The sequence below is a fragment of the Solea solea genome, chromosome 1, assembly GCF_958295425.1.
Source record: "Solea solea chromosome 1, fSolSol10.1, whole genome shotgun sequence".
Classification (NCBI taxonomy): Eukaryota; Metazoa; Chordata; class Actinopteri; order Pleuronectiformes; family Soleidae; genus Solea; species Solea solea.
Window position 1 is genome coordinate 10,589,049 of NC_081134.1, and position 13,357 is coordinate 10,602,405.

General features: G+C 43.8%; 1 long non-coding RNA gene across 1 annotated transcript; it reads right to left on the reverse strand.

Annotated features, from left to right (window-relative positions):
• Positions 1 to 618: 618 nt before the first annotated feature.
• LOC131469990 (uncharacterized) lies at positions 619 to 11,804 on the reverse strand. The gene is made up of 3 exons (XR_009241849.1): positions 11,569 to 11,804; positions 8,648 to 8,753; positions 619 to 1,486 (listed from the first exon to the last, which is right to left on the reverse strand). It is a non-coding gene; the product is annotated as an uncharacterized LOC131469990 (long non-coding RNA).
• Positions 11,805 to 13,357: the final 1,553 nt, after the last annotated feature.

A 13,357-nucleotide genomic window follows, 5' to 3' on the forward strand; every position in this document is an offset into this window, starting at 1 on the left:
AAGGTGTGAACGCTCGCATCTCATGAGGAAAACGAACGAAACGCCACCGAATACGCTTTAAAACCTCACTCCCATCCTGCCTGCGCGCCGCCGCGCCACATTCAAACGAACATTTATCAGCACACGCCAACGACGTGATGTTTGGAGGCTATGCAAATGCAATTAACCGTGATTTGCATTTGATAACAGCTAACGGTCGCACAGATGGCAGACAACAGCGATTTGCCCGCCATCTTTGGCAGAGGGGGAAAGACTGGCAGCCATTTTGTATGACGCTGTGCCCATCTGGACAGAAACAACCACACTGCATTACTGTGACAGCAACAGCAGTTTGGGAACTGTGGGTGCACACGCTGCCGCTGCCGCTGCCGCTGCTGCTGCTGCTGCTGCTGCCGCTGCCGCTGCTGCTGCTGCTCACTGGTAATCACTATCAAGGCCGAGCACATAAAGTCCATTCATACACATACACACACAGCTCTGCATGTATAGAGAGGCTCAACAATCGTCCTATCTGAGCAAATGCACGCACGCTACATTCATTCGCCAACATTCAAGGCAATGTGAGAGATTTATATGGAGCAGACAAAAGGACATGGGCTTAAGACAGATACTTGCCATTTCACTGTTTTCACTGTAAGGTGGGAAGGTCTCTGCTTTGTGATCTTCGGCCCTCTTTGTGGTTTTTGTCAGCTTTTAATCAGTCTGACAGAGTGGAGGAAAAAAAAAAAGATGCTCATACTTCATGTGTTTGAACAGTCACATGACCACAGCTCACCATAGTAACAGCAAACCCACGAGAGGAAGAGAAAAAATACAGACAGAGCAGTCTCTCTTTGTCAAATGTAAAACATTTGTCAGGGAATAAACAACTTGTAGATGGAGAGCGAGTCAAAAGCGGATCTCCAAAACGGGTATTTAAACAGCCAGAGGCAGAGAATGGGGGATATGTCAATCTTACGAAGAAAAAAAAAAAAAAATCAAGAGAAAGGAATATCCCTCTCGGCAATCTTTAAGCAGTCTCAGTATTGGATATTATTTGGGGAGAATTCCCCTTCAGCAGAACCACACACACAGCCGGCGTAGATCGAGACTTGAGGTCCAGTCTTCGGTGCCAGAGCTGCAGCCAAGAGGGCCATGCAGGGGCCCGTACTTTGGAGGTCTGTGGGCCCCAAGGCCACAGAATAACACAGGAAACCCAACTCAGAGCTGTGTAGGCTTTGTGTTTCATATTGATTTCTCCTGCATGACGGGAGCTCCAGAGGTGCTTCGAGCCTTCAGGGACCTTTTCCATCCTTCCCAGCCCACTCACTAGCCCCCTGCCTGGGCTTCACTGCCTCAACTGGACCCTTGGATGGAGGTATGGGCCAGAGGAGGAGAGGAGGAAGATGAGAGCCCATGGCAATGATGATGAGCTGTGCTGGGGCTCTGAGTTCAGTCATCTACCAGCCTTTATCCAGCTTTCCATCCACCCACTCCATGATTCTATCTGAAAAAGGAAAAATAGAGAATGTTTTTTCAAAATCTCACCTTTGGCACTCAGCGTCCCTCTGCTCAATGTTAATGCAAATGTAAACACTAACACTTTGATTAAAAATATGTGGGAAGAAACGCCAACTTGCTCTTTGGTAACCTGCCTCAAGGCGTTTGTTGATATCCAGTAAGAAAAAATAAAATAAAAAGCTCAGCATAGAGCATGAGACACAGACACACTTATTATTACTCGTCATATTCTAAAATATAAATCCTTCACATCAGTGCACATACTATATAATAGTAAATGTGATCTCCTTTATAATCGTCAAATTACACAGTTTTACTACGCGTATGAGATTATTATTATTTTTTAATTCTACACACATTTGTTTTCGTGGATCGCTTCACTTCTCTTGAAATATTCTGAAAAAGAATTCTGCACCCTGTTATCATGCTAATCCCAAACAGTCCTTTATGTGTAGCTTTGTTCTTTTCTATTAGAAAAAAAGAAATTGCCAGGGCCTCCTGCAGCAACCAAACACCCACTGACCCCAATTTTTGTCGCGACCAGCAGCAAAGACATATCCAGCTCAGCGCGCTTTTGCTGATAAATTGCACAACACAAAGAAGGTGGTAGATGGTTTATTGGAGAGTTTGAGTTTGCTATTTTGTGCATGTTTTCAGCATGTAATGGGGGAGCACCCGGGAGTAGCCCCACACTTGTCCTGTGCAGTGGAGAGCGTGAGGTGAGACTGGGTGAGCCTGAGGAAGATTCAGACACAATGCGTCCATTGAGAGGGTTCAGACATGGGTGTTAACTTGCCATTCCTTCACACACAATAGGGCCCCCCACTAGAGCCGGCGTAGGGGACAATGTTGGTTCAGGGCAGCCCTCCACCCAGCAAGAAAGAAAAGAGCTGCATTATCAAGATGGGTGGAGGAGGAGGGAGATGGACGGCAGAGGGATATGTTTGTGGATGAGTGAGGGGCCTGTGACCCGTGGCTTTGGACTTGAGGAACGAAAGAGAGAGACATTGAAAACACAGAAATATATTAAAAGTCAGTGCTTGGTTAAATATAAGCCTGTTCAGCAGAAGATCAGTCTGCATGTTTTATAACATAGTAATATAGGTGTATTTACAATGAGGGATAGAATACATCAGGGGTCTCTAACCTCTTTTCTTCTGAGAGCTACTTTGACAAAAATGAAAATGGCCAAGAGCTACTCGTGTTTTTTTAACATTATTCTCATTTCAACCCAAACAAACTGAATGAGCTTGAAGGGGGGATTGATTAAAAATGTAAGCAGGTTTATGTTCGATTATTGAAACCTTTGACGAGCTGGGAGCTACTGGTAGCTTGCGAGCTACTTGTTGGAGACACCGGGAATACATGACGTACATCAAAAAGTAATGATTGCTTAATGGAAAATATACCCCGACCAAATCCAGAGACATTTTGTCGGATTATTTTTAATATTACCAATATTTAAATATTGGTAAAAACATATTTAAGGACTTCTGACAATAACAATAAATAACAACTGCAAAATCTAATGCTTGCAAAGATTTCACACTGATTTACAGACTGTTATCAGTGACTGAGACATGGTGTGTCTATTTTATAAAATAACACACACACAAAGCTGTTACAACTGCAGTGTCCTTCGTTTGATTCCAAGATGGTGAACTTTTTTTTTTTCCTTTTCTTTGAATGTCATCTCTCTCGCTTTCCCGTCTGCCTGTCACAGCAGCACAACAATTAAAGACAATTTACCTCACACAAAAAAAACCATCTGACATATTAGCAGCAGCAGTATTCTGCTGTTCGATAATCACACTCAGAAAAAGTACTGCTGATGAAACTCAGTGCTTTTGTACATTTCAAAGGTGCGGCCGTGAATCTGCAGACTTTAATGGCAGCGTGTTTGCAGCAGAAAGCAGGACTCGCATCCTCCAGTGACTCCAGCGTATTTTTTTTTTTTTTAAAACATCTTTAGTGTTCCTCCAAAGACCATATAACAAGTGTGTCATTGTTCACAGTTGCTTGTTATATACACTGCAGTTGTAAAGGAATACTGTTTTGGGAGTCAGCGCGGGAGCGGAGCTGACAGCACTAACAAGCTGCTGGTAATGTAAATGCATAAGCTTTTTATTTTACCTTGCATTTCCAGAGGACTCTTCTCTCACTAAATAAAAGAACTGTCTGCTTAAAATGTATAGAAGAAACTATCTGTGTTTGTGGCCACATAATGGTATAGGTGGTGGGTGGGCGGTGAGGATAGCTGGGAAATGTTTATGGAGATCCTGTGTCTCTCTGGGAGCCTAATAGAATCCTGTGGCTGGTGTGAGAGCTCATTGTGGTGATGTAAAGGATTACACTGGTAAACTGGTAAAAACAGGGAAAAGAGCCCGAACACTCTCTACCTCCTATGGAGAGGCAACGAACCATCAGACAATGAGAGGAGCGAGTGTACGGCAAACTGACTCATTTCATCAATGGGAAACGAAAGTAGTGAGAGCAGGGAAATCGAGGGAACTAGATTAGGGGTTCCTGCACATGCATGTGCACAGGCAAAAAGAAAAAATACCGCCTCGAAATGGAATGAAGAATAGAAAAGGAAGGAGAGCAGAGGGAGGTGTTTGGACAACTGTTTCAGTCGTACAGTATAATATGAGCAAATGATGTCTGTCCTGGTTGTGTGCCTGCATCCTGAGTGACAGTTTGTAATCTCTGAGGCAGCAGGCGAGCCCAGCAGGTTGGCTCTTTGGAGCTATACCATCTCTCATTTCCCATTCCATCCTCTCTCTCTCTCTCTCTCTCTCTCCCTTCCTCTCGCTCTCTGGTCTGTTTAGAGCCATCTTTAATCTACCACACGCTTCCACCACCACCTCTCCTTTGACTTTTGACTACATTTTTAAATCCTTTCTTTCCTCCTCACTGATAACCAGTTATTTTGCCAATCTTCTTGACTGGCCCCCGGCTGAATGTGTAACATGTGAGTTTGTATTTCTTTACCTCCATAGAGAAATGCAGTGTGTGTTCCAAGGTTTCTGCAAACTCAAGTATCATGGACGTGTCCAGATGGTGCTCAAGCATCAGGTAAGGACCCATTGTTCTAATCTTATGTGGCTCATGGTATCACTTCTCAATATAGAGTGTGTAATAATGCCCATTCATTACATTTAGAGTTAGTCAGTAGTGTGTCGTCGTTGAAATAAATACATATGTAAGTATAAGGTCAAGAATTTCCCACTTAATAATTATGCAAAGGGAGCTCATTTTCATTCCCTTTTTACTCACAACCATAAACGATGAAGAGAATCTGTGCACCTGGCCTCCCATTCATCCGAGTTTCCTGAAGTGTCTTAAAGCCGCATTCACCAGACTTCATGCAAAGCCAGTCGATGAATTCTGATCTAATATTTCCTCGTGTCACTTTCCCTCCTTTAATTCAGAATCTGTCGAGCATGAACCCACCAAGGTTTTATTGGAGTCGCTGGCGGTGTCTGAGGAGAGGAGCGTCCCCCCCCGGTGTCTGGCGAGCACGATGACCCCGCTGTATTTCTCACAGTCTTCATGAACAACGTGAAGGTAAAGCTTCATTGTCCTGTCATCTGCTACTTAAATGAAAAAACCACACGGAGCATAATGCATCATCTGCATTCTGCATGCCGCCTCGCTGAAAGACTCCTCTCTCCTCCTTCGCTCTCTTCATCTCTTTTCCTTCAAAGGATGCCGAGGGTGAATTCAAACAGCAGGATACACACTCAGCTAACAAACCTCATTAAGGGCCCATACACACGTTCTCTATGCTAACACTAGCTGTCACACATCCCCTCTCAGTGCACACACTGGTGCCCACGCTGACCACGACAAAGAATCTTTACAGAGCTAATTAGAAGGGCCCCGCTCTCTATTTGAAATTCATCTGAATAGGAGGGAACATGATAATGAGGAAGGGAGAAAGGAGATATAGAGAAGGAGGGACAGGCAGAGGAGAAAGGGAGAAGGAGCACGGCAGAAAGGTAAGAGAGGATGCCTGCTAATACAATCAAGGAGATAGCGCGGTACATCTTTCACAGTGTGGAATTAAAGCTGGGAGCGCGAGCAGGCAGGGGGAACTGAATTAGTGTGACACTCTGTGTGGCTCGGATGTAGCGACGGCGGGGAGGGAACTGAGTGCTGCACTGTTTTGATTGTGCCAGTATCTAGAGAGCGATAGAGGGAAGGGATGGATGTGACGCCAGCTTCTTTGGGAGGGTGGTGTCTCACACGGTCAAAATAAGATACACTGCTCCTTGACCAGACTGAGCAAAAATAATTGTGGAAATGCATCAGAGTGCCAGGCTTGAAACACGTAAATCCATGTGATAGGTGTCAGTATTCAGTCTAAAACACTGCGATTGCTTGTACTGCGACAAAGACAGTGTTCACACCAAAGGCTCAACTGCCTCAACATTCCCCTATCGTTGTCATATTGTCCTCTGACCCAAAAATGTCCTTTTTGTGTGTCCCGATCTGTGTGTGTGTGTGTGCATGAGGGAGGACAGACACGATGCCAAGTTGACAGTTAGGGTTTCGGGTCAAGCACAAGGTCAAGTTTGTCTCATGAGAGACAGGGTCACATCGCATACAGAAGAAAAATATCACTCAAATATCAAATTTCTTGGCAGAAAAATACAAAAACAATTTCATTCAAAATACGAACAAATACCAGTGTATTGTAAATACCATCTTGCAGTGACATTTTAAAAAGACGTGCGTGATGAATACTTCAAAAAATACAAAGCAGAGAGAGAGAAAAAAAAAGATGACAAAATTAAAAAAAATTAGAATCAGGCCCTTTTCATTCATTTTAAGTTCAAGTTGAAGTTATGACCTAATTGTTGTCCCATCAAGCCCAATGGCCCCTGATGAGTGTGCAAAGCATTCTGGGAGAATAGCAGGTGTTCGCATGTCACAGAGCCTCACAGACAGCTCGTTAATTTGCACAACTTTTACACACACACACACACACACACATCTCGCCCTCTATGTGTGTGTGCATGCGTGTATATGTATGTGTGTACATATTAGCGATGGGACTTGACCCTAGCGAGCTGCAGCAGTGTTTCGCGTCTTGCTGGGCGTGGGAAAAAGATGGGACCCCTTTTCACAGCTGCCTCAGCCGAGGCCTGGACTGCTGGGGGCCCCTGTACCCCCTCCACACACACCCGTTCCCCCTTGTCTGACTCCCCGACTCCCCCCCTCCTCCCTCTATCCCATTGAGGCTTCGGCCTACTGGCTTTCAAAAGCAGGACCCCCTTCCCGGCCCTTCATAAATACATCTCATTATTCAAGCCCTAGTTTGCATAGGGATTCCAAAGAGATCTCCACTCTGCTCATGAGGCTTGAAGCCCCTCAGCCTTTTGGACCGCACAAGTGACAATTTCGACTTAGTAATCCCTCTGTGTTAATATTTGTTTTTAAAAACAATGTGCGCCCAATGCCAATGCTAGTTCACCAAACAGTCCGAAAATGTAAAATTTTAGCGCAACCTTATATATGTATTTATTTTTTTTGGTCCCTTTTTTCTTATGTATGTGGTAGAACATTTGGACAAACTGCAGCCAGTGAAAAGAGGGTTTAGCATGACGATAATGCTACGAGTATTCCATCTGGCTCCAGCTATTGTACAGTACCTCTTACCACACACACCATACACACACACACACACACACACACACACACACACAGACACACTTCAAACCACCCCCCAACCCCCCACCCCATGCCCATTCGCTGCAATGCATTACTGCAGAGATTTATCTCCCATCAGCCTGTATAATACTGAGGTTATAATTTACATCCACTCTAGAAAACAGCAGCACAGGCCAGTCCTTGCATATGCTAATGTAAAGCTTGGGAAAATCTGGGCAACTCAAAGAACTCCATACCAAATTTGAATAACTGAGCTTTCCATTGAGCGGCAAGGTTGTGGAACCATGAAGATTTGACCTTGCTAACAATACGTACTTATTGTTTAATTTCTAATGCTGGGCTTTTTTGCTTTTTTTTTTTTAATGGGGCACTGAAGGAGAACATGCCGACCGCCTTAAAGCTGGGACTTTTTCTGTGTCGATCTGGCAGAAACGACGCACGTTTTTGAACGAAAATATTCCTTAAACGCATTCAAGTATAAATGCAAAGTGATCATATCTAAGGAGACTTCACGTGGAATTTAGGCTCTTTAACTGATGTGACCTAATGCTGAATAATACATGGGCTTTACCTTTATGCAAATCAATGCTTGGTGCACAATAATCAGGAAACTTTGGACAAGGGGAGGGTGGCTCGTCAAGGCATTAGGAGCGAAAAAGGACAGAGCCACCCAAACACTCTTTCCACATGAGCAGGTCCAAACCCTGGGTGAGCCCTCTGCCTGCGCTCTCCTAACGGGATAAAGAACCGCAGCAAAGATTACACGACCACCTCCCCGGCACCTACCACACACTCTACCTGACAAATAGGATCATAGTCTTTAAAGGGATAAAACGCTGGATGTATGAGAATGAAAGAGAGAGAGAAGTGTTTCAGTGTGTGTGTGTGTGCAAAGGAGAGAGAGGGAGAGAGAAAGAGAGAGAGAGGGAGGAGGATGGAGATGATGTATAATGTAAAAAATGTTAATACTTCAAAGGAGAAAGGAATGGTGGAATTCAACATGGACGCCTTACTTCAGTCACTCAATTCACACCATTTACACTCCCCGTGTTGCTGTAGGCTACAGTCCATTGCTGTCGCACACACACCGCTTATATTATGCAGCATATATTCTGACATATGCATGAATGATATAAAGCTGACATTTACACTGTGTGCTGATAAAAAAAAGAAGAAGCCGTAAATGTCCCTCTGTTTTTCCTTGACAACGATGGTAAGGATGACAATAGTGTCGCACAGTTTAAAAAAAAAAAAAAATAATAATTTCTGATGCAAAAAATAAAAAAAATCTTTGACCTGAACATCTTCTCTGAACGCCACTGACTCATTGCTATTCACAAATAACCCGGAATAAATAAGAGGAAGGAGCGTCATGATAGGACGTGCTAAGATACAAATAAAGCAAAGCAAACTGGTGCACTTGTGGCAATGTAGATATGATAGTGACACACGTCTGCTCACACATATTTACCTGCAGGACGACTGCAGCTCCTCCTCCTCTCTGGTGCAGTTTGGCTTCATTTGGAGTTGGTGCAAACTTTAGGGCAGATGCTGCTGCTGCTGCTGCTGCCATTGTCCTGTAAAGACATAACAAAAAGAGGATCAGCTGTAGCTCCGACATTTAAACAGGACGTCATAAATGTCAGGTGTAAATGGGTTGCTTGTAAGGCAGCAGAGAAACATATATATATATAACACACAAGAGGAAACACATGCATTTGTTTTCACACATGGGCTATTTAGTCCTTCACTTCATTTTCTTTATTTCAAGGTCAAATATCTTTACTTGTCGTGTGAACGGTAAATTGTTTGTTAGGAGCTGAAAATGCCAAGTATCAGAAAAGATATAAAGATTACATCATCCCGTAATATTGTAATCCCTGATTTGACATGGAGGTCAAATTGTGGCCTAAACACTGTACAAAAGCTATATTGTATAGTAAATGCAATCTGAGCTCTCTTGTTTAACGGTGCACATCAAATATTGTCAGTCATGGTCTAAATAGAGCATGCTGGGACTTCAGGGATATTCAGTCATCTCTAAGGCTTGCTGATTCTGCTCCAAGAATAGATCCAACTGTGAGCCCATGTCCTATTTTCTTCTTATCTCGCAGGCGAACATGGAAATAATCCACCCAGCGAAAACACAAATTTGAACATATCTGCCATGTCTAACTCAGTGATGAAAGGGCGTTAGAAGCAGGCCACGTCTCTCTCATCACAGACGCTGTGATGTGCTCCGAGTTATGGCCTGCGTTTGCTGCTTTAGTGGAAACAATATGAACAACACGCTACTGTGAGATATACGTGACGTTTGTGGTGTAATCAGTCGTGTTGTACTGTCGTCCTGTCTCTTTATGTTCCACTAAAAAGATTCAAGCCGTGTGCATGTGCATCTCGTTACACGTCACTGCTAAACACACTCAAGCTAATTACAGGCAGGGGAAATATTCAGAGAGGAGCATCAGAGATGTGTGGGATTCATTAGTAGTTTTTGAATCACAATCACAATCTGAGTGCTGCAATTTCACTCTTGTGTTTTTCTTTGTTGTTTTATGGCAGTTCATAAAACATACTACATACATGTTGTTGGAAACTATTCACATCTTGCCTTAGAGTGCAGTATAATATAGTTCATATTATGATGGCAATTGTCCATGTGGTTTTAAACCTACTACACAGTGAATATTCACACTAAGTTTGGCAGTGAATTAACCCCTTATACCAACTTAAGGTCTACAACAATCTCCATAACCACCATGTGAGATCTTAGGATGATATGTGCTGCTGCTGCCAACACGGTCACGTGACTCCCGGATCAGCCAATCACATGTATCCTTTAACTATTTCTGTCTCATCCCTCAAGATATTGCTGTTATAACACCCACACAGTCATCACACAAGTCCACAGCAGCAGCACCCACTGTGGGTTTTTTCTTTTTACAACATGCTTGTTTCTTCTTCTTCTTCTTCTTCGTCTTCTCCTACATGCATGCATCACTCCCCGAGGTCCTAAAGTTAATCGAAAAGCCGATTCATTGGTCCTCAACAGGCCGCGCAGCATCACCTCGATGCCCACAACCACCACCATCACCACCACCACGAGCATCAACATTCACGCCCTCACAGACACGCAGGTGGCTCATCCCGTGACCGTGCCCACACCAGTCCACCAGAGAAGCACCAGCACTAACATCACACCTGGTGTGACATGATGAGGCTCAGTGAACTCTCCTTCCTCCATCATCACCATCACCATCATCACCACCACCACGACTCCTCCTTCAGCGGCGGCAGCGGCGCTCAGGTTCCGTCGCTATTGCTTCCTCGCGCCGCTGCTGCTGATGCTGCTGCTGCCCGGCATCCTCCTCCTCTCCTCCTCCTCCTCCACCACGCAGGAAGCGAGGGACCCCCGGCTCCGAAGTCCTCGGCATCAGTTAGTACTTTCGGTTCTCTAGCTTTATGAAATTAAAACTCATACAGCTAGATAACCAAAGACACAAACTAACCCGTTGTCTCTTAAAGGGGCCGCCTCTCCGGTGCAAGACAGAAAACACAGCGAGGGGAGACAGGGAGAGAGGGAGATAGAGGGGGAGAGAGAGATAGAGGGAGAGAGAGAGAGAAAGGTCTCACACACTCTCTCTCTCACACACACACACTGAGAAAGACCTTTTAGGTTTCATATATGTTTATAATGACTAATCTGTCTAATATGAAGTGCACACACACACATCTATTCTTGTGAGGACACTGCACTGACTTCCATTCATATGTAGCCACTGCCTTATCCCCAAAACCATAACCGGTTAACCCCTAAACCCAGCTGCCACCTAACCACAATTAAAATCTCAATCTTAAAACTTAAAATTTAAAAAACAGTTTTTGGCTCATTAGAACCTTCTTTTATTTCCCCCATGACGACTGAAAAAGTCGTGTGTTTGTTCTATAAGGTCCTAAAGAGGCGGCAAAAACGCACACACACACTTTTCTGAGTGGATCACCATCACATTTCAACTTTCCCCCAATGACAATAATTAAATAACTCAGTTACTGTCAAGAAAATAAAACAATAAAAAAAACATTTGGAGCATCTCAAGTGCAGCAGGCTGCTTTAAAGGCCAGAACGCCCTCCTCGTCCTTTTTTGCAGCCACATCACAACCCCTTTTTTTTTCTTCTTCTTCTTCTTTAAACATGAGACTGTTGTAGGTTTGCACTGATTTAAGCTTGACACCATCAGATTCAACACACAATCAAAGTTGTCACTGCACAACCTTTAATTGTGCGGCTGTTGTGACAGCCCATAATAGACGCAACAAACACAACAGTAAACCCCTTTCATTCGCAGTAATTATCACTCACATCAACAGTCACAAGTATGAAAAGCAGCTTACTTGCACATCAGATTAACTCCACACAATATCCACCATCGGTGTTTCTGCCGGATATTTCCCGTGTTTCAGCAGTGACGCGTTTGATCACATCCGAGGAGAGGAGAGGAGAGGAGAGGAGAGGAGAGGAGAGACGGTGTGAGAGGGTGAGAGAGTGAGAGAGTAAAAGCTGCAGAGAAAGTGTCCTTTTATCTACATGGACTCTGCTGCACAGTGTCCTCTCCCTCACACGCGCGAGGACCAAATGACAAGTGCAGAGAGGGAGGAGAGGGAGGGAGGGAGAGAGAGACGGGGGGTGGGGGGGGGGGCGGCAGAAGGACAGACTCCGCCTCAGAGAGAGAGGGAGTGAGAGAGAGAGAGAGAGAGAGAGAGAGAGAGAGAGAGAGAGAGAGCGAGTGGCGGGAAGCTGAATCATATTAAAACCTTATTTGAAAAGTGAATACATTTGTATCCGGACCCACGAGCTGATTCCCACAATAATTATCATTCAGTGTAAATAGTGGCATTTAAATATTTATATAAATGCCCTTTTCCTGGTGAGAATGAATCCATGGGTGAAACGAGTATATTTTCAACCACTGACTTGTTTTATTTTTTAATATTTTTTATATTTTGTAGCTCTAACAAAAGCTTTCCTCCCCGTACACGCTTTAAAACCCTGGGTAATGTTGCACAAACAACACTAAATCCCTTTAATCCTTTGCTGTATTCTGCAGAGTATTGTGGAGTTATGGAACAAATCGTCTTAAAATATGTGCTAAGAGACACATAATGTTTCAGGTAATGTAAAGAGAAGAACATTTATGGCACACGTTCTAGGTTATTTCTCTTAAAGCTTATACCCATGGTTGACACAGTCTTCACTGTTCTCTAATCCTCATCCTCTGTCCTCATGATCTCTATTTTTTAACAACATACTATATACATATTCACTGTTTAGGCACCATATGCAAGCAGAGGAATCCAGTGATTGTGGCCACACATTTCCTGATGGCATATTCACGCTACATTCATCTTGATCCAGTGCGATATAAGATGGAGTAAGAAGATGAGCCAGTGAGGATGATTACAATCACACTCCATGATGAAAGAAGAAGCCAATGTGGCAGGGACACGAGCCGAATAGCAACATGCAATATCTTCCAAAGTTTGAAAGGATATTTAAAAAACCTCTCTCTCTGTGTGTGTGTGTGTGTGTGTGTGTGTGTGTGTGGTGTACAGGTAAAGCAATAACATGCAGAGCAGGGAGACACAGTTCACGGTTTCCACACGAAACTTTCATCTGATCTGATAGCAGTTACATATCTGATTATTGAGCATGGGTATAATCTGTTAGTATGACGGTATGTGTGTGTGTGTCTGTGTCGTCAGCCTGCAGCAGCTCCACTGTAAATGCATCCCATTCTCCTGTGAAGCATCTATAAGTACTAGATCTAATCAGCTGCTGTCATCCTGTAAGTGAACTAACAGCGTGCACGCACACATACAGAGGTGTTGGCACGCGGTGAAAGAAGAGCAGCAGCAGAGCCCTGCACATTAAAAATAAAGAAATAAATACATACAGCTCTGTAGCAATATTAGCATAAGAGCTGCATGTGTTCATTTTCATTGGATCACTGGAGGTACACTCGTCTTTGTTGCTGAGCATGCGCGCGACCATGAGGAGCTGGAGAACACGTGCACCATCATCATCATCCCTGTATGCATACATATATATATATATATATATATATATATATATATATATATATGTGTGTGTGTGTGTGTGTGCATTACATATATTACATCTTCT